Source organism: Lagenorhynchus albirostris, chromosome 5 (assembly GCF_949774975.1).
Source record: "Lagenorhynchus albirostris chromosome 5, mLagAlb1.1, whole genome shotgun sequence".
Taxonomy (NCBI): domain Eukaryota; kingdom Metazoa; phylum Chordata; class Mammalia; order Artiodactyla; family Delphinidae; genus Lagenorhynchus; species Lagenorhynchus albirostris.
In genome coordinates this window covers 2,678,685-2,697,367 of record NC_083099.1, presented here as the reverse complement: position 1 = coordinate 2,697,367, position 18,683 = coordinate 2,678,685, and positions in this window count along the sequence as shown.

Here is an 18,683-nt window from a genome sequence, read left to right as displayed (position 1 = left end):
AAAAGGAACATTTAAACTGAGAGGTGAATAAAAGAGAGCCAGGGGTATAGAATAGGAGCATCCCAGGCAGAGGAAATGGTGCGTGCAGATGTCCAAAAGACAGAGAGGGGGAACCGTACTTTTGAGGAAGTAGGAGATGGTCCATGGGTCAGATCAAAAGTGCTCATTCCAGGTTTTCCAGGGACTTGAAAAGTCTTCTAGAGAGTCTGGACCATATCCCAGGGCCAAAGGGAAGCCAAACTAGGGTTTCCAGCATGGCTGACACTTAAGAGGATAAGTTGGATAAGGGAATGAATTAGACATGAGAGAGGAAGACCAGTTCAGTTACTGTGGTGGCCCAGAAGAGAGACGCTGTTGGCCTTGACTGAGGTAGTGACAGTGGAGTTATAAGTGGATGAATCTGAAGCAGAGTCAGGTGTGGGCATGAGGAAGAAGGAGGAGTCAAGGATGACTTTCAGGGTTTTAGCTGTAGTGACAGGATCATCAGCGGAGCCAGTCACCAGGGGGAAAAAACACCAAGGAAAATAACTGCTTATTTCTACCATTCTTTGTCAAAAATCTTACTACTATATGTTACTAAAATCTGTTCAGTATAACAAGAGAAAATAAAATAAATAGATGAAGGAAAGCACAAATGATCATGGAAGATTGAGACAGAGTCAGGTGACCTCCTTTGGAGAGAAGGACCACACGTTTGACACCAAGCCGTTCAGAAGCCAATAGAGGAAGCAAACATGATCTGTGGAGTTCATCAGTTAAATGCAGCCAGTTGCTTGGAGAAGTCCCATCCTGCCTGCCATTGAGACCAAAGAGAAATTTCTCCAATAAGTCTTTCTAGAGTGACACCATATAGTGTCATGAACAACATCCTTATCGGATAACCTTCGTCATCTCTTCCCTATGTAGTCCCTCAGTACAGACCACAGCATCTGTTGTCACAAAAGTAATTGAAAGTCAACTCTGTGAAAGAACAGAGTGTTTCCAACAGATTCGACTGTTTGTGGTCGATTGTCAGTTTCTGATGGTCTGCCATCCACCCGGGATGGAATGTGGACTGTCTTTTTCTTACCTTGTGTTTGTGTAGTCCCTGAACTTGTATTTTTTTAAAAAAGAGTGGATGTACATACATGCTGCATATTTGTTTTGGATATCAAAATAGGAAAGAACCTAATTTCTTCATGTTTCTGAGGTATAGGCATAGCTTTGGGAAAATCCTCCATACATACATCTTCTCTCAGCCAAGTTTTAAAAAGATATTTCAGGATTGATAATGAGGTTAAAGTTATATTCCTGGAAAGGTACATGGAGGACAGCTGCTCTGTTGTATCAGGAAGTGCAAAGCCATGTACTTTTTCAGCCAAGCTTGGGGTAGAATTAATACCCTCCTGTGAAGTCAGGGTGTTTAAGAATGAGCTGTGCCTCAACAGAAGTGTACCTGGTTTTGCTTAGCAATAAGTCATAGGAATAGTCCCAGGCAACCCAAGATCCTCCCCAGAAAGTCATTTTGAGTCCATTATAACACAGACAGATGGGAAATGGAGGTCCCAGAGTTCCCTGTTTAAGGTACAACTTTAATCTTTATCTCAGAAAAATTTTAAAGCAGCTGTAACCAAATGCCAACTTTGGTCATAAAAAATAAAAATTTCAGCAAATAGAGTATCTAGAGAATATCAAGCTTGAGCAGTGTCATTCCCAGTGTAGGCTGAAAAACTATAATGCAATTTTTTTTTAAGTTTCCATTAAAATTGTTACCAATGTCCCAGGTTCTTTAAGCCTAGGAATAGTAAATCTGCATTATTTTTTTCATTACTAAACAAGAATATGGGTAATTCTGGAATGCAGCATTATTACAATTAGATTGAAGTATGATAGCTGAATTAGTAGACCTCTTGGCAATACCTTGGGTTTGAACTTGTTTGGACAAGAGGCTTGGTTCTGCTGTATGGTCATCTACCAAGAGTGAGGGAGGGGGCCCTGGGGGCCTCAGTGGTCAGGAGAACATGATTTGAAATCTCATTTCCTGGGTTCAAATTCGTGATCCTCCATTTGACCTTGGCAAACTACCTGTTTGTATCACAGTTTCCTCAGCTATAAAATGAATATAATAATAGTGTATACTCCATAGGTGTCTTGGGAGGATTAAACAGAATAATATATGTATGAGATCTTAGAATAGTCTTGTACACACAGTGCTTAATAAGCGTTGGCTGCTATTACTAGTCTTAGTTGAGCTAGGTGCACTGACCCAATGCATCCATATCACAAATGCAGGCTGCAGGACACAAGGCAGACCAGACAAATAGGTATAACTCAGCCCGGCTCCACGAGTGATGTTGTCATCACAAGGGCACATGCTCTGCTGCTAATAGCAAGGGACTTACCTTCATATTTGAAGACTTGCTTATTCACTCAGGTTAGCAAGTGGCTACTATGAACATTCAGAGGGACTCTCAACTAGAGCTCAAGATGCTGCTTAGCTGGTGCTTGTATTTTATCACTGAAAAGTAAATGAGCATTTGCATTTTAAAAAAGAAGGATCTAATTAGGTAAATGAGATAACCTGTGAGACTGTGGACAATCAAAATGTCGAACCAGGACTGGAGGAAAGGAGAAGTGATGGTTTGATGAGTACAGAGTAAGCAGAGAATTTCATGTCCCTCCCTCCCAACTTCAAGGTATGCAGTTATAAAATTGATTCATCACAGACATTGGTATGCCTACCTTGGGTGTGCAGGAAAGGAGTAAAACTTGATGGGTGCAAGAAAAGTGAAAACTTGTGGTCTCAAATCACCCAGGAATTCTTAATACCTTTATTAAGAGTTGCAAACTCAGATGACGACAGGAACCAGACAGGTAATAAAAGAAAGAGGCTGGGCAGATGATAAATGGTAATGACCCTCAGACTCTGAGAGCAATAGAGAGTAGTGGTGACTAGGGAAAACTGGAGGTTACTTGCTCCTTTAAAGGCAGCTAAAGAGAAAAACAAATATTGTATATTAACGCATATATGTGGAATCTAGAAAATGGTACAGATGCACCTATTGGCAGGGCAGGAATAGAGACGCAGACGTAGGGAACAAACGTGTGGACACGGGGGTCGGGGGGGTGGGATGAACTGCGAGATTGGGACTGACATATATGCACTACCATGTGTAAAATAGATAGCTAGTGGGAACCTGCTGTGCAGTGCAGGGAGCTCAGCTCGGTGCTCTGTGGTGACCCAGATGGATGGGATGGGATGGGGGCGGGGGTGAGAGGGAGGTACAAGAGCGAGGGGATATAAGTATACATGTAGCTGATTTACTTCGTTGTACAGCAGAAACTAACACAACATTGTAAAGCAACTATACCCCAATTAAAAAAAAAAGGCAGCTACTATTCACATCCAACGGACTGTCACCATGGTGAAGGTAGATGGAATAGGGCCATGGCTTCCAGTTTGTCATGAAAAGTCGGAAACGCGGTCTTTTTAAATTTTTAAGATCTCTATTTTAAAAGATCAACAACGGGGCTTCCCTGGTGGCACAGTGGTTGAGAGTCCGCCTGCCAATGCAGGGGACGCGCGGGTTCGTGCCGCAGTCCGGGAAGATCCCACATGCCGCGGAGCGGCTGGGCCCGTGAGCCATGGCCGCTGAGCCTGCGCGTCCGGAGCCTGTGCTCCGCAACGGGAGAGGCCACAACAGTGAGAGGCCTGCGTACCTCAAAAAAAAAAAAAAAAGATCAACAACCAATTGAAATATAAGACATTACATGGGTCAACATTAGAGGTCAAGTAAAACACAACTGTGTGCCCAGCTGAGTACAATGTCTTGAACATCTGGTTTTCTCACATCCTATTGGATGTGAGCTACATATTGTAAACGAAAGCCCTGGCCAAAATTTTCCAGTCAAAAATGGATCCTGTTGTTCAGGTAGCCCCACAGCGTTTTGGGAAATGACCAGGGAGCATATTCCATGCATATTCCATGAAGATAAATGACCTAGGAAACTTCATAAGCAATATGGGACTTCTTGTCTTGAAGAGTTAGATTTCCCTTTGACCATGTCTGGCCTACAGCAGAAGTTTCACTGAAACCTAGCCACACCCATCATTTGCATGTTGTCTTGGCCACTTTCCCTTGGCAATGGCAGAATTCAGTGGTTGCAACAGAGGACCTATAGGCCACAAAGCCTAAAACTTTTACTACAAGGCCCTTTGCAGAAAAAGTTGACCAACCCCTAATCTAAATAAACGCACCAACCAAAAATGATTATGTAATTTGAAAAGTGCTGTAACAAAAGTGTGTGTATATAAATTCATGTGCTTGTGGATAAAGTGCTGGGAGAGCTTGAAGGAGGGAGGGATCATTACTACTCGGAGGTGGTGTGGAAGGCTGCACGGAAAAGGTAATATTCGACTTGGGTCTTGAAGGACAGGGCAGAGTTCCCAAGTGCAGAAGAGAGAACTTTCAGGCATGGCGTGTTGGGATAACAGCTAATGATTTCAGCTTGCTAAAGACAGGAGGCAAAGGAGGGCTGAAAACTCCCAGGAGTAAATCAGGGAAGCAAGGAAGATCTTGGTTCAGCTCTCAGAAGAGCAAGGTCCGTATTTAAGTTATTTAAAGACTAGCTCCTTTGACTCAACTTTAAAACAGAACACAGCTAGTTGATGTATAAACTACCCAGTCGAGATAGACAATGAATCTGGTCCATAAGAAAAATGTCTGAGCACACTAACATTATTTTCTCAGGGAGCGATGTTGCAAACAGTGGACATTTGATTTTTGGCTTAGCAAGGCGTCAGAATCCAATCTGTCAAAGGAATAAGTAATGTGGATTTGCTTATCCTAAGAATAGTTTGCAAAGAATATATTTCACGTGGAGTGATACTGTATATGTTTTATTTATTTTAATATCTGGCAGTAATGTATACATAGTAAGTGCTTAGTAAATACTTTCTGAATTAATGAATAAGCTAGTCAGAATAATTTATACATATTCATTTCCTACTCTTTCTTCAAGATTTATCTATTGAACATTCGAGAATTATTGTTTGAGAAGAGGACCAGGGATGACAGCACTAGAGTTACTTGGAGGCTGTTTGGCCGGGGGGTTCCTCATGCTCGTTGGAGGGTTATGTCGCGAGAGTACTGGTCGGGTTCTTCCTCCTACGTTTCGGTTCAGCCTTAAGCAAGGCACTAGTGAGCCAGGGAAACCCATATCTCGTTCTAACTCAGCGTGACAGTTTCTTACGTTTCTTTGAAGGACATCCAAGAGTTCAGTTAATACATTAGTTAGGGTAATGCTAATTGTTACAACAAACTAACCCAACAAGCAAATAAGACAGATCACTTTCAACATCAGATCTTAAACTATGTTCCTTTCAATTACATCATATCTTTGTGAAGCTGTTTTTTCAGAACTTGTGATTTTTAAAAACAAATATTGTGCCCAAATCAACATTGCATAGGAAATAAAGTTGGCGTTTGAGAAGTTGTACAAAGCTCAACAGATGCACAAATCTCATTAGTAAGCAATGATGGTTATGTAAGAATATTTCTCTCTCAACTCTATATGTATTATTTTTTCAAACAACTACTAGACTACCATTAGGACATACATATGTAACTTTTAGAACCTAACTGCTTTGAAATGGAATCATCAGATATTTCTTTTGGCCAAAGGGCACTGTGAAAAGATGAGGACATTTGGGAGCCTCTGCCCTGGGGCTTTCTTGTGTGCAGATGCACGGTTCAAGATAAAGCTAGGTTTAATTGCTAGCTTTAACCTGCAGGCACAGGTGTGTCCATGCTCATGCTTACGGCAGGAGAAAGGAGAGCATGAGAGAGGTAAGCCTCTCTCTCCAAGGACCCTCCCTGGTACTCTTATCACTTTACTCATGTTCTGTCAGCAAGATCTTAGTTAAAAGGTCAAAAGTACTGGCAACTGTGGCTAGGAAGTGTAACATAGCTAGCAGATCATGGCCCAGGCAGCTCCAGAGGAGGAGAGAAAGAATTTGGTGAACAGCCAAGTCTCTGTACTGTCCACTCCCTAGCCGCTTAGAGAATACTCCCCCCTTTCCCAAGGGAAGAAACCAGAAGTACGCAACCTGTTACTGCTTCAGGGTCAAATCCAGGATCTCTGTTGATGCTCAGTTATTTCCATTAGGTCTGGAATTGGTTCCTCCTGGTCTGGGCATCTGTGTACTAAAAGACAAGTTATTTATACCGGCCCCCCAAAACGCACACACAACACATTCATACAACCACGATGGTACCTGAAGGACAGTATAACTGCATTTAAAAACTGCCTTTTAGAGAAAGAATTGGTCAGTAGCAAAAATAGAACCCTCCTGCACAAGCACTTTGGAATGCTCTTTGACCTGGCAGTGGGAGGCTGTTTCTGCTTTCTAGGTAAAAAAACTCTCTTGCCCACTATCTTCTGTGGCTTCTGGCTCCATCCACTGACAGGTCATTTCTTGGCTGGCTGTTATCCTCTGTTGTGTTATCTGAGGTAGGTGTTGGGACATCCGTTTCACAATCCAGTTTCTGCTGGCATCACTTTGGGGGAGCTGAGAGTCCGTTCAGGGCTTGAATCATCACAGGCTTTTTTGCAGGCTAGTCCTGTGGTTTCTTTGGCAACATAATTTCCTTGGAACCATAGCAGGCTTCTCACCCGTTTGAGTCCCATCACGTCTCGTGATACAACACACAGACACACTGCTCTACTTCCTTATGTCTTTATTTCCTTGCTGTACCATGTCTCTTTCACATGAATGGTAGCTCTGTTGAGACCACTTGAAATGTCAGGCTGGGGAGGGACCCCTTATCGGTCATGTGAGCCCAGCCAGCATCCAGCTGCTGGACTACCTTCATTCCTTCCTGTCTCTGCTTGCAAACCAGCAACTCCTTTCTGCTCATCTCTTTCTTGTAATATCTCATAAAAAGTAGCAAAGAGCAAACCAACACCCACCGCTGTTCTGGCTCTTTTAACCCACTCCTCTTACGATAGGCTCAGTGTTTGTAAATTCATCTGTTCAACCATATCGTCCAGGATTTGTTTTTTCATCTCTCTCCTCTACCATCCATGATATTGACTTAGTTTTAAGTTTGCTTCTTTACAGGGCTGTGTGTGAGGTGTGCTTCCTGGGGCTTTCTCCAGAACTTTCCAAAAAGCTAACATCTTCTCATGTCTTCTTGGCCAGACATCTCAGTCCTGAACCAATCAGTACCAAGGATAACTTGAATAATCCAACTGTACATCCCCTTGAGTGGGGGTAAACTCCTCAAAATAGGTAACCAGAACTCAGTCAGGGAGGAGTGGGATGAATGTTCAGAACCAAGTCCATTACAGTCTCCACGACAGAGAAGACTTGAGCAAGCGAATGAGCCCCAGTCCCAGACCTCTGACTGTTCAGCAGTAACATTTGTGAAAAGCTAGGGAATATAAGCAACTGTAATTAAGCTTCCCTTTTTTATCCTGAATGCATTCAGTAGCCACCACCCCCCCCCCTTTTGAAATCAGTACACTAAGCTTCTTCCAGTAATCTTGGCAGGCAAGTATATGAAACTGATGAATAAAAGACAATTTTACCATTATCAGTTAATCTATGACCTCTGGTGGTATTAGCGATTATGTGTGGTGCCCTTTGTTTCTCTACTTCCCAAATTTTCTCTAGTGACCTTTATTACTTTTATAAAGAAAAAGTACATTTAGCAAATTAATAGATATTTGATCCTATACTGGGAATGGAATGCACATTTGTGTCCCTCTTCAAAACCTTTGCAGCCATACTAGATCTGGGGTTCCAAATCGACTGTAGTAGATTTCTGCCCACCTTGGAAGCCTAATTGACTATTTCAGAAATTTTTCTAAATATTTCTCCCTAGTTCTCTGCCTTGTTCCCTGTGAACCCGATAAGCATGTGCACCAAAATGCAGCTTTGAGGTTTGGGCCTGGAGACAAGTTTAGGTTGAGGTGTTTACTTTCTCTTTCCACTTGATGGATGTTCCTTATTTGTGGTCCCTCAGCTTCATCTGCCTGCTGTTTGTGGTCAGCCCAGCTGCAGTGGTCCTGTTATCCAGGTACAAGCTGGGGACATGCCATTGGGTTACCTGTGTCTATGTTCCTTACGTTTTTTCTAAATAGATTGAATTTTTTGGATGTCTTCTTTGAAATCTGTCATTCATTTGGATAATATAGTAAACGACAAATAGTTTTAATGGGAATTTTGGCACTAATAACTTACACATTGGACTTGATTATTTAGCTTTTAGTTAATGATGAAAATCCTCGAGTTAGGTCATGTCGCTTACAACTGGCTTCCACATGTAGATTTAAGTGAGAAAAATCAGAAATTAAATAAAGCAATAAAAAGGTTCTAGGATCCGTGACTGTTGGATGATTAGGACAGCTGAGATTTAGAATCAGAGCCCTCAAAAGAGCATACTGGGTTGGCCAGAAGATTCATTCAGTTTCTTCCCTAAGATAGGTGTAGTAGCACGTAGTTGTCTTTAACTTCATTCGAAACAGCTTTGTTAGATTTGTATGTCACAGCTATCATATCAGCATGCATTTAAAAAAGACATCAAAATTGGTGAATTTTTGTGTAGTCATTTTAATATTGAAGATGGAAGAAAAAAAGCAACATTTTTGGCATATTATGCTTTATTATTTCAAGAAAGGTAAAAATGCAGCTGAAACGCACCAAAAGATTTGTGCAGTATATGGAGAAGATGCTGTATTTGATCGAATGTGTCAAAAGTGGTTTGCAAAGTTTCATGCTGGAGATTTCTTGCTGGACGATGCTCCACGGTCAGATAGACCAGTTGAAGTTGATAGCCATCAAATTGAAACAATAATTGAGAATAATCAGTGTTATACCATATGGGAGATGGCCAACATACTCAAAATATCAAAATCAAGCTTTGAAAATTGTTTGCACCAGCTTGGTTATGTGAATCACTTTGATGTTTGGGTTCCACATAAGTTAAGTGAAAAAAACCTTCTTGACCATATTTCCACATGTGATTCTCTCCTGAAACGTAATGAAAACGTTCCGTTTTTAAAACAAATTGTGACAGGCGATGAAAAGTGGATACCATACAGTAAGATGGAATGGAAGAGATCATGGGGCAAGCGAAATGAACCACCAAGAACCACACCAAAGGCCAGTCTTCATCCAGAGAAAGTGATGTTGTGTATGTGATGGGATTGGAAGGGACTCCTCTATTATGAGCTCCTTCTGAAAAACCAAACGATTAATTCCAACAAGTACTCCTCCCAATTAGACCAAGTGAAAGCAGCACTTGACGAAAAGCGTCCTGAATTAGTCAACAGAAGATGCATAATCTTCCATCAGTATAATGCAAGACCGCATGTTTTTTTGATGACCAGGTAAACACTGTTACAGCTTGGCTGGGAATTTCTGATTCATCCACCGTATTCACCAGACATCACACCTTTGGATTTCCATTTATTTCAGTCTTTACAAAATTCTCTTAATGGAAAAAATTTCAGTTCCCTGGAAGACTATAACAGGTACCTGGAACAGTTCTTTGCTCAAAAAGATAAAAAGTTTTGGGAAGATGGAATTATGAAGTTGCCTGGAAAATGGCAGAAGGTAGTGGAACAGAAGGGGGAATACACTGTTCAATAAAGTTCTCAGTGAAAATGAAAAATGTGTCTTTTATTTTTACTTAAAAAGCCTCAGGCACTTTTTGGCCCACCCAATATTTATTCTCTTCTAGACAGATATACTCTACCCAGCACACATAGTGTTTTAAGTGAATAGCCGGATGAATCGGAAACTTAAAGATGTGTTCTAATCAGCGCATATGAAATGAGCAGGAGGTAATCAGTGGAGCAGAGAAGAGATTTTGAGTTTGTAAACACTCGTGCATTCATTCAACAAATATTTATTGTTGTCCTGAAAGGGTGTTCCGCTAGCCGCTTACATTCATTGCAGAGCAAATCAGACCAGCTCCTGTCCTCATGAGAAGTGATCTAATGGGAAGACAGAGCTAAGACAAAGCTACACACAAAAAATTAGAGCATGTACTAGTGCTATGAAAGGAAAGAACTAGGTTATATGAGAGGGAAAGTCCACATTCAATTGGGTGGGCAGGAAAGATCTTCTGAGGGGGCTCATTTAGGCAGTATCACTAGACTTGCATATTTTTTAAAAGGGGGAAAGAAGATACAATAAATTTAATACTCCAAAGAGGGATTAAATCTCCATAGTTGTGAGTGTTTTAAGTTTTAAGGAATGTCTCTCCTTTTGTCTTCGAAATTGTCAATGTGGAAACTTCTCAATCAGCAACTTTCAGTAGCTCTATATGCACATAATTCAAAAGCGCCTAAGAGTAATGAGTGTTCAATAAATACTTGTTGACTTGAATTGAACTTTGATTCTCTCCAAACTTTTATTAATAACTTCTGTGCAAGCCAATACAGAAATACCAGCATCACTTCTGGAAAACATCTTGATTTCATTTTTAAACAGATGGCTTTCGCATTCAGTTTTTAGGTGACATCTCCAGGAAGGAAACCCAGATTTTGAGGGAAGTGCATTTCGGCGAGGTTCCCCTGAACTCAAGGAAGAAATGAGCTATATATAAATGGTTGCATTCTCAGTAGATTCACTGCCGGTTGAAAATGTAGTTGAGTACATAGATTTTTATTATAATGTTTTGCTGCTCTTGTGTGTATGATATATTGCAGCATTGGCTTCTTTGCCTTTTTTTCATTAGAAACATCATAAAACATTTAGGGGTCTGCACAGAAATTGCTGTGACCCCTATTTATAATTGAAGAAAGTAATGTTTCCTTACTGGAAAGCAGTATTCCTGACGACAAGGCCCTGAAGTCTGCTAACCAGATTTGTGCAGATTTCCATTCTCATGTGTGTAATCACTAAAATGATGAAAAAATAAGACCATTGCAAAGGGGAAGAAATCTGGTAAGTAGGGGGATTTGAAGTAAGCTTTTTGGAGCTGGTTTTATGTTTTATTTTGGTATTTTTGGTTGTCGTACCAGGTCAAGCAATTTCTACTTTTTAAGGTTGCTAATACCAAATAAGCATGGAGCCTTTGTTTATTTCTTAAAATAAAGGAGTGGCCTTGTTACTGAACCAAACCTGGGTCTGATCATCCGAGCACAATAAAGCCGCTCTACTGACACCGGGTTGTGGTGAAGGAAAGTGCAGCATTTATTGCAGATGCCAAGCAAGGAGTTCAGGCAGCTAGTGCTTAATAGGCCCAAACCTGTTTCAGCAAAGCATTTCTAAAGCCCAGGTGAGGGAGGGGTGTCGCAGGGTATGTAAGCAGCTCATGCACGATTCTCTGATTGGTTAATGGTGAGGTAACAGGCGATGTCACAGGTGCCAACATTATCAATCCTCAGGTTCTTGGGACTTCCCTGGTGGTCCAGTGGTTAAGACTTCACCTTCCAATGCAGGGGGTGTGCGTTCCATCCCTGGTCAGGGAGCTAAGATCCCACGTGGCTCACGGCCAAAAAGCAAAAAATAAACATAACAACAGAAGCAATATTGTAACAAATTCAATAAAGACCTTTTTTTTAAGAAGTCCACATCAAAGAAAAAAAAAATCAGTCCTCAGGTTCCACGGGGCTATATGCTCAAGGTCATCAAGTAGTTAGTGAATGTTTGATCGGGGTTTTAGCATCTGTAAAACAACTCAGGAATTGTGTATCAGATACTGTCCCTGGAAGGCCCCAGAGGGTCCTGCTGGGTTGCAGCCTCCAGTCAGCCAGAACCTCTCTGAGCCACTGCATGTCCAGCCTTTGTGTGGACACCAGCCCCCTGGGGATCCGGTTACAGAGCAGACTCTGACTCAGCGGGTCTGGAGTGGGGAATGGAGACTCTGCGTTTCTAACCAGGTAATTCAGTGCTGCTGCCCCAGACCACACTTTAAGTAGCAAGGCTCTAAGCGATAAGTTGCATCTCCTGAACAGTAGACTCCTTCATCAGTCATTGGAACATAGCTTTGTGTTTATGATCTGACTGGTTTTTGGGTAACTTTCAAGATCTCTCAGCTGAGCTACTCAGCAATTGCTTCTTTCATCTGAGAATTTGTCCTAAAGGCCGCTTAAAAGGTGAGGCAAACCCTGAGTCCTTGTCAGTGGCATGTCTTTCGCTCACACTTTCAGCACATCCACAATCCTGTCACCTGTACCTTCACAGACACCCTGTATCCATCCTGTGCTCTCCATCTCCACCACAGCAGCCCCATCAGATCCTTCAGTGCCTCTTGCCCCGGCTCTTAAGAGTCCCCAAACTCAGCTTCTCCTCTTGCCCGACAGCTGCTAAGTGATTGTCCAAGAGTAGACATCAAACGACGTGCCTCCTTGCTTCAAATCCTCCAGTAGCTTCTGCTATGCTCAGAATAAAGCCCAACCCATGACCACGGCAGACAAGAGCTACCTGATCTGGCCCCACGGACCTCGCTCTCCTCTTCCAGGCCCCTCTCCCCAGGGAGCCCCGCTCCAGCCCTTCTGTTTGCTCTTTGCATACCACAGACCAGCCGACTTCCTACCTCTTGAGCTTTGCACTGGCGTGTGTCTCTGACTGAAAGGCTATTCCCAGGGTGCTGGGCTGGTGCTGGTGGCTGCTCATCCTTCGGGTCGCCTCCTGGGAGTGGCAGAACCTCAAGACCCTATTTAAATCAGCCGTGCCCCATTCTGTATTTTATCAGCCTGCTTTATTTTTTTCACCCTCTGAAAGTAAGTTTTTTTGTATCTGTTACTTGTTTATCGTCTGGCTTCACAACAACACACTAGAATATAAGCTCCTTGAGGGTCTGGCATTTCACAAGTGGTTGGGGCAGTGGTGAGGGGGGTGAAGGAAAGTGAAGAAGGAAGACAAGGAAGGGAGGGAGGAAGGAAGGAAGGGAGAGAGGAAGGAAGGGAAGGAGGGAGGAAGGAAGGAAGGGAAGGAGGGAGGAAGGAAGGAAAGGAGGAAGAAAGGAAGGAAGGAAGGAAAGGAAGGAGGGAGGAAGGAAAGGAGGGAGGGAGGAAGGAAAGGAGGGAGGGAGGAAGGAAAGGAGGGAGGGAGGAAGGAAAGGAGGGAGGGAGGAAGGAAAGGAGAAAGGAAGGAAGGAAGAAAATTGAGGGAGAAAGGAAGGAAAGGAGGAAGAAAGGAAGGAAGGAAGGAAAGGAAGGAGGGAGGAAGGAAAGGAGGGAGGGAGGAAGGAAAGAAGGGAGGGAGGAAGGAAAGGAGGGAGGGAGGAAGGAAAGGAGAGAGGGAGGAAGGAAGAAAATTGAGGGAGAAAGGAAGGAAAGAAGGAAGGGAGGGAGGAAGGAAGGAAGGGAAGGGAGGGAGGAAGGAAGGGAGGGAGGGAGGGAGGGTGGGTGCGAGTGGAGGGCAAAGAAAGAAAGGAGCCAAGAAGAAAGAAAGAAAGAAAGAGAGAAAGAGAGAGAGAGAGACGGGGAGGGAGGGAGGGAGGAAGGAAGGAAGAGAGAAGAAAAAGAAAGAACAGGGAAAGAAGGAAGGAAGGAAAACAATCCCAAAACCTTTGATTTAAAAGTTCCACATTTTTCAGTTTGGTGCTGAGTACTATTAGAAATTGCCTTTCTCTCATGTTCTAGGAGAGACAGAAATTACCACATATAATTTAAAGGCTTAAAAATATTTTTTTTTATAAAGAGTAATTCATTTCTATGCTGAGTTTTAGTAACATCATTAACTTTTATTTCCAGAAACTCAAACGAGTTGAAATAAGGCACCATTTGGGAAAATTTACATAAGAACAACACTCCTAATGAAGGTTCTCCACTCTAGATAATGTATTTGTGCTGACAGAGCTCTAGGCCTGCTGTCTGGGGACCCAGAGCTAACATTAGCTAAATGGTCAACTAAGGCTGGGTTGGCCGGGGTCCTGGGGCCGGATGAATTGCCCTGGCTCACTTTGGTGTTTCATCCCTCCCCTTAAGTCCACGCCTGGGTGGTGCAAAGAAAGTACGCTTTGGAGTCCACTGAGTCTTTCAAATCCTGGCTCCACGCTTCCTAGTCATGTGACTCTGAGAAAGTGCCCAAACCTTTCCGAGCCTCCTTATTCTCACCTGTTAGATGAAAATAGAAATCTGTTGTGATGAGATTTTCAAATCATTTATGTAAAGTACCTAGGCTTATATTTCTGGGGACTGTACAATTCCAGGAGGCAGCCTTTGTTTTGCAACCCATGTAGATGGCATGACCATTTACATTTTATCTATGTAAATGGTTTCCAGGAGTACCAATTCAAGGTATAATTTTACATGGAATGAGCTATAGATGGCAGTCCTGGATTTATTTCAGGAAGCAGGCCCTGGTGAACTAGACACCCAGAACAGTCCTGTCATTGAAAGCAACTAAATGTGCTCGGAGAATTCTAGGTCAGTCACTGAAAACAGAATAAGTGGCTTGAGGAAATTTTAAGAGAGATTTAGAAAAAAATGTCAAATTAAAGATTTTAATAATTAAAAATAAAACTTCAACAGATGAGGTAACCTGCTGAAAAAAAGTTAAAGAAAAGAACCTGCAACTTAGAACCTGCTGAAAGAATTAATTGAGAAGCCAGATATAAAGAAATTATATAATTAACTGAGAAGACAAAATGATAGAATACAAAACAAATTAAAAGACATGGCGAAGGGGGTAAGAAGGTCCAACACAGGTTCTAATGAGGAAGAGGCAATATTTGCAAAAGATAGTGTTTAACTCATCATATAAATCCAGTGAATTAGTTTGGCCTTTTTGTGAATCTTTTTTTTCCTCCTTTTAGTATTGTACTAGACATATTTCTGGCTGTTTTATTAGTTGTAGGTAATAAACTATTAAAGCAGCAGACAAGTTTAGTGGAAAAGGATTATACTGATTCTTCTACATTTTAAATCAATTTATTTTCCTGTGTGTAAATATTAGAACCTCTGATTTCAATTTTTGAGTTTTTGCACAAAAGTAGACTTTTTAAAAAAAATTATCCTCCATATATATTTTAATACATCAGTAGAGTGTGTCTTTTCATAGAGAAATGGTTTAAGGATTCCTGATCTTTCATTTGTTTAAAACAAAGTCTGGAATATAAATATGTAACAGGCACATTTAGAATGAGATTATGTAGGTTCTATTTGTATTAAAAGAACTGATCTCAAGCCCCGGTGAAGTAGATTCAGTAGTCCTGGTCTTTGCATTTAAATTTACTCTTATGTTAACCCTTCAGTTTGTCCAGATTATAGGCCAGAAAATATTTAATTGTAAATAAAAGACCAGAGCTAAGACTAACCCTTAGCATACAGCTGGTGTTTAGTAAGTATTTCTTAGATGACTGAATTAATGACTATTATTAATTATTTTCAAATTTTAGGAAATTGATTAAAAGAAAAAAATTTTAAGTTAAAGTACCTTTTTACATTTGTTTGGATTTGCTATTTTCTTAAATGTTGTAGTCATCATTTATCATTTTTGGTGTTAATTACACAGTCTTTTGGTGCATAGTGATAGAGGAAGAAAGTGATTAGAAATTGTTTAGCAATATTTCCTGCCCATTAAAAATCTATCTTTACATGGTTTTATCTCAGAGTCTCTCCTTTATGTGGCCTTTCCTCCACTGAACCCTCTCCAGTCCACATAAGCAAATCTTTGGATTTGAAAACCCAGCTTAGAACATCTGCGGGAAGACCCAGGTAAAGACCTTGTTGAGACTTGACCAACCTCCTACGGGAATCTGTAGGCAAAAACATTCTTTGCGTCCAGGATATAACTGCAGCATAGGACTAACAGGCCCACGGCAGGCCAGCTGAGCATCTGGTCCATTCTGTCCTCATGTGGAGGGGCGGGGATGGGTAAAGCAGCGCTTCCACAGCAGCTCCAGTCTTTGGGAGTGCTTGCACTGTCTTGGAATGCTGTCCCTCCAGCAGAACCTGCCGAAGCCCAGCTAAAACACACCTGCAACACGCAGCTTTGCTGGAACAATTTTAGCTGAACTCCTATTAGAAAATGTGCTCTGTTGGGTAAAATAACAACCTCTGTGAATAACCTTGACGATCTTGTTCTAAGGTGCTGTGTTCCTGCACGACTTTTCTAGCAAGACTGAGAATGTTGTGATATACCACCTCGCATTTACTAATATTTTCCTTCCTGCCTACCTCACTACATTTTTTTTCTGTCCCACTCTTGCTGCCCTGGTATTAAATCTCCTATTAAGTCTTAATGTATTTAAAAAAAAAAGTAAGCGGGACATTTGCTTTTTCTGCTCAGAATCAACACTGAACGTTGTCACTTATTTTAGTTACTGTTATAAATGTCTTGACTTTCTTGCAGTAATTCTAAGAGGTCAGAGGCCTGTCTCACTCATCTTATGGTCCCTCACAATCCCATCTTTGCATGCAGAATCTGCTCAACCTGGAAATTTTGAATGAACAGATTGTCCATCCCTGCTTCTACTTCATATACCGTAACAATGTGTCCCAACAGACTTGGAGATATTTATCATTAATTCTTTCACACCTCTCCATTGATTTATGTGAACTCAATGGAGTTTGTCTTCTGCAAAGCAAGCCTGAAGGGAAAGTCAGTTGAGGTCTTAGGACAAGCACAGAAATTAGACTGCAAAGTGATGCAAGGTGAGGTGCCTACAGAAACAGCCAAGTTTCAAGAAAGGTTCACAAGCTTAGTGCCAAGGATAACAAGAGCCATGCCTTCCCCCTGGGCTCCTAATCATTTTGTGTTTAGCTTGAGTCCTTCACTCTTTAACATCAAGCTCTTCAGTGACTTGGCTCCTTCTACAGATATCACACTCAAAATAATAGACCTTGGGAAAAAAAAACTTGGCACAGACCTGTTCCTTTTCAAACATTTTTGATCAGATGTAGGATTTTATAGTCATATTGTTTGTGAAATGCCTTTTCTGTACATTTTTATCATGGCAGTGTTTATGTTGCCTGTCTAATTAGCTTCAACATACCAGATGAATTGTTTAAACCCGTCTGGCGTGCTATAATTTTTCAAAGTTCCTCATCTGCTAAGGAAAAAAATATATTTGTAAAGGCTTTAGATTTCAGGAATCACAAGTCTATGATGGATCTTATTCACCATAAGAAACATTTCAAGGGGGACAGAGGGTAGAGCCATTTGCCAGGATAGCCAGTGGGAGAGAATACGAGGTCCCAGAACATTTACAATTCTAATTTGAGAATTGGTGCCAAAATCAGCACTTCTTCCCCCTCCTACTCCCACACCCTCCCCAAAATTAAAGGAAACAAAATATTGAGCTGAGAAGTTTCTCACCATTGCCAGCACTAGATATATTGGGGACAAAGAAAGTCAGAGGGAACTGTGGGCTCCTGGGAGAAAGGATAGGAAGCAGGATTAGGGTGAAAAGATGATGAGGTTGGAGAAGAGGAGGGATTGAAGCCAAGAAAGTGAAAAGCAAGGGGGTCTAAAGGCTGGGGCCCCACCAAGAGTCAAGTACAGTTGGCATCTTGAGTTCTGCATCTAGGGGTTCCACCAACCGCAGATCAAAAGTATTCAGGGAAGAAAATTCCAGAAAGTTTCAAAAAGCAAAACTTGAATTTGCGTTGTACCAGCAACTATTGACATAGCACTTACATTGTATTAGGTACTATAAGAAATCTAGAGATGATTAAAAGTGTACGGAGGATGTGTAGGTTGTATGCAAATAGTACGTCATTTTATGTAAGAGACTAGGGATTCAGTGTCCCCAGTAGTGCTGGAACTGATCCCCTGCAGACACCGAGGGATGTCTATGCTACACATTCCTCAGTTTGACACAATCCTCCATCCCGACTTGTTACACTATCTCAACACATTAAACCTTACTGATTCTCAATTTCAAAAAATCCTGCCTGTGGAAGGCATCTTAAAGATGGCCCAACACAGGTTCTCCTTTTCCACTCCCCAGAAAAGGTTTCACTCTTTTTTTTCTGTCAACCTCTGCTTGAACCCAAGTGGTAAATCCTTCTGTACGAAGGTACTCTTAACCATGGAAGACAGTATTCTTGTTGTTTAATAGCATCAATTGCTACTATAATTACAAACAATAATAGCGTATCTGTATAGCAGTTTACCATTTTGTGTTTTCATAATATAATTGCATTTGAACATCACAGCAGCCCTAAGTGATTAGACAGGAAATTTTAGACTCAACTTGGCAATTAAGAAAACTTATCATCCAAGAATCATGTGACTTGCCCATATTAACACACAATAATAGCAGGGGCTGCCACTTACGGAGTCTTTATTATGTGCGAGGCATTGTGCTAAGGTACTTTCTCTGCATTATTCCATTTAATCTTTGCAAAAATACTTGATAAGAACTTTTATATCCTGAGATAAAAGATGATGAAATTAAAAATCAGAGACGTAAAGAAATTCATCCAAGGACTCATAGGTAATAAGAAGTAGAAGACTGAGTACTTAGTTATTCCAGCTTTTGTCTGACTGGTGTTGTAAACCACCATGTTACGGTATTTCATAAAATCTAAGATGGTATCACAGAAAGACACACCATTATTTTATGTACCGCTAAGAAAGAAAAAATACTAGCAATTAAACTGTGGCACTGTGCTTGCTTATCACTTAGAATTTTTGTTTTTAACTTACTGAAAGAGTTATTTTAGACTTAATTTAGACATAGATTCTTATCATATATCACTCTTAACCACATGTAAAATGGAAAGGATAAGTG